At 32.7% G+C, this 3,333-nt stretch overlaps 1 long non-coding RNA gene across 1 annotated transcript in view; it reads left to right on the top strand.

The window, feature by feature from the left end:
- LOC309629817 overlaps positions 1 to 3,333 on the top strand; it is a 613,218-nt gene that overhangs the window by 207,033 nt on the left and 402,852 nt on the right. The window lies entirely within an intron of this gene.

A 3,333-nucleotide genomic window follows, 5' to 3' on the forward strand; every position in this document is an offset into this window, starting at 1 on the left:
AGTTCTTTGAGCAGGTGGCAGGAGATGCAATCCAGTGCATTAAGAAGGATTAGTATTCGATAGTGAGAAAGGCTCTTCCTCAGAGCCCACTTACTCATTAGCACAGTAGGAACAGTTTTGGGGGCTTGCAAATGATTTTAGGGGTCCGCAAAAATGTTTTCATTAATTTTAAAATCATAAAGCCATAATGTCCTGCTCTTCCTTCATCGAATCACAACAAAACTAGTATGGAAGCAGATCCAGGATTGTTGGCAGATTTGGTGGTGGAATTAGAGAAATCACCCATCTGATCACTTTTATATTCTCTATAAAATATGAGATTATCTGGCAGTAATGACTTGGTACCTTAGCAGAAACTGAACGAATTAGAAAAGTAAAAAAATATATACAATAGACATTTCTGAGAATAGTGAGCATAATAGAGAAATACAGAATGCTGAATAGGAGTGGGTGCTCATTTGAAATCAGAGATCACGCATACAAACAGCAATGCCGTCTTGCTAGGCTGTGTGATTTACCCCCGAAAAAAATAAGTGGCTCAATTCATGTAGTCTCTGAGGTGTGTTAGTCAGTTGCCACTCAGGGAAAGAGGAGAAAGGACAAAAGGAAATTCTTGCTCTCTCCCCTTGGCTTGATATCTCTTTCTCACTTAAATATACATATATCTCCTTAAGTGAAAGGGATTTACTTTAAACTTTAGGATAATTTGAAACTTTTATAATTCTCAAAGACATAAAATGGAGAAAATGTGGATCCATATTTGGTTTACAGAATCATAAATGGCATGGGTTTGGGAAGATAGGGCAAAATCCTGGCTACTCACAGCTGTGCAACCTTGGACAAGACGCTTAACCTCTCTGAGCCTTTATTGTCTTCAACTGCAGAAGGAAGAAACAATATGTAAATTACAATGGTTTTGATGAAGATTTATTGACATTATGTACAAGGAACAATTTAGTACAGTGCTTGTATATGACTGTTACATTATTAATTAAAGGAAAAACTCCTATCAATGAAAGTTATTAACAAAAATTGAAACATAATCAAATCTTCATATATTGTTAAAGTTTTAATATGATTCCAAAAGTGATCAGGAAGATACACACATAGCTCTTTAAAAAAAAATTATGTCCTTGGAAAATCATTCTTTCATGCTATTATTCATTTATTTATTGCATAAATATTTATCTAACATATGCTCCATGCCCAGCACTTCCTGCGTGCTGGAATACAGTGGTGAATCAGGCTTCTGAAGAGCCCTTTAATCCTGGCATTTTTTGACTCAGCACTGAGTTTAATTCCACATAACTCAAAGTTTCACATGCAGAGAACAAGTAATCAAACCAGCTTCAGTTCTCAACTCTGCTCTTTCTTTAGGGAACTATCTTGGTTATTTTGAGGACGGATAACTGCTAACTCACATTGACTTTTCTGCATGACTTGTTTTCCTCTCTAATAGAATCTGCCATTTACCTTATACTTTTAAAAAATTAAGCCCTGCCTTCTGATCCCCTATGGCTCTCCCTATGATGGCATATGATAAATACATTCCTGATCAAAGCTGATCATAGATAGCAACATATCTGAGCTGTCTCAGCCTTGTTGTCCGTAGAAATGCCTGCACTAAGTTATAATTCAATGCTATGAACTAAGGTGTTATCAAAAGCTGATACAAGAAATGCCCATTTTTAAAGTGTTACTCTGTTTTCTGTAAAACGTGTGTGGAAGACATTATCCATCATTGTTACTCAACATCCACACAATAAATTTCATCTAGAACATAGGGATAGGAGAGTATTTGTCTCACTAGATAAACTTTTATGTTTTCTATAATCTGACAAAAGTAGTATAGCACAATAGTTAAGATGATGGCTTTGGAGTCAGAAAGATTTGGATTTGAGGCCTAGTCCCAACTTTTTCTGACAAGGGAAATTAAATTTTTAAGTCTTGGTTTTCTCATTGGTAAAAAAGAAATCCTGGATTTTTAAGAATTCAGTGAGATAATACATGTAATATACTTTACAATATCTTATATATAGTGAACACTCAACATTATCTTTATGTTTACTATGAGAAATATATAAACCTACACTTTTTCTCTCCTGCCATAATTGGCATATCTAGCTTTTCTCCCCTACTGCAATTATAACCTTGCCCAAGTTTTCCGGTACAATAATTTTTCTCATTTTTTCTTCTAAATTTTTTCAATGATGCTTCGTTTACATATGTCTAAATCTATTCAATACGGAAGATGTCTTAAGTGTTTTTTAAGTACGTGGGTATATAAATATCTAAAGAACAGAAAACACTCAAAGAGATTGTATTTTGTAGAAAAAAATAAAATAATAAAGCATTTCAAATAAATAAAAAATTATTTTATCCAATAAATAAATGATGCTGAATCCAAAATAATGTTAGATCCTTACTGTGTTTGTGTGTATGTGCATGTATATATCTGTATATGTATGTGTGTATATATATACTGTATATATATTTGTGTGTGTGTATATATATATATATATATATATATATATATATATATATAATTCTAGCTCTTTGAGAAATGCTCATTATAAAAGTTTCAACTTATCCTAAAGTTTAATGTAAAAATCTCTTTCACTTAGGGGGATATACGTATATATGAGAGAGAGAAAAAGAGATACGGAAGCCAAGGGGAGAGAGTAAGAGCTCTTGTTCTTTCTCCTCTTCCCTTGAATGGCAATTAATTAATTTATATACATAATATGTATTTTATGTGTATGTGTATTATATATGTTTTATATGTATGTTTATTAAATATTATATATGTACTACATAAATATGTACAATTTTAACTCCCCCCAAAATGTAGAATAAATTCTCATTGAATATCTAAACGGTGCATGAGAGAATTTTTCTAAAGGTAAAATGAAAGAAAGGGACAATAAAGAAAACATCAGTGCCTCACAGGTTTAAAAATCTACAGCTTAGCAGCTAAAACTTCTAAAAGCAAATACTGAAAGGCAATGTAGATACTGAGGAAAAGATTTACAATAAATAAGACATGTATAAACTTATAATAGTTACTCTAAAACATAAACGTAAATAAATAAAAGGGGTTCTTATCAACCAATAAAAAAGGAGAATTCCCGATTGAAAAGGGGACAAAAGATGATGAATAAACAGCTTACATTGATGGCCACTCTAATACGTGTGAAGTGATATCTCACTGTGATATTGATTTGCATGTCCCTGATGATGAGTGATAATGAGCATCTTTTCATGTACCTGTTAGCCACTGGGATGTCTTCTTTGGAAAATGTCTGTTTAGATCCTCTGCCCATCATCAAGAAG

Source organism: Balaenoptera borealis (assembly GCF_965194805.1).
Source record: "Balaenoptera borealis genome assembly, chromosome: 5".
NCBI lineage: Eukaryota > Metazoa > Chordata > Mammalia > Artiodactyla > Balaenopteridae > Balaenoptera > Balaenoptera borealis.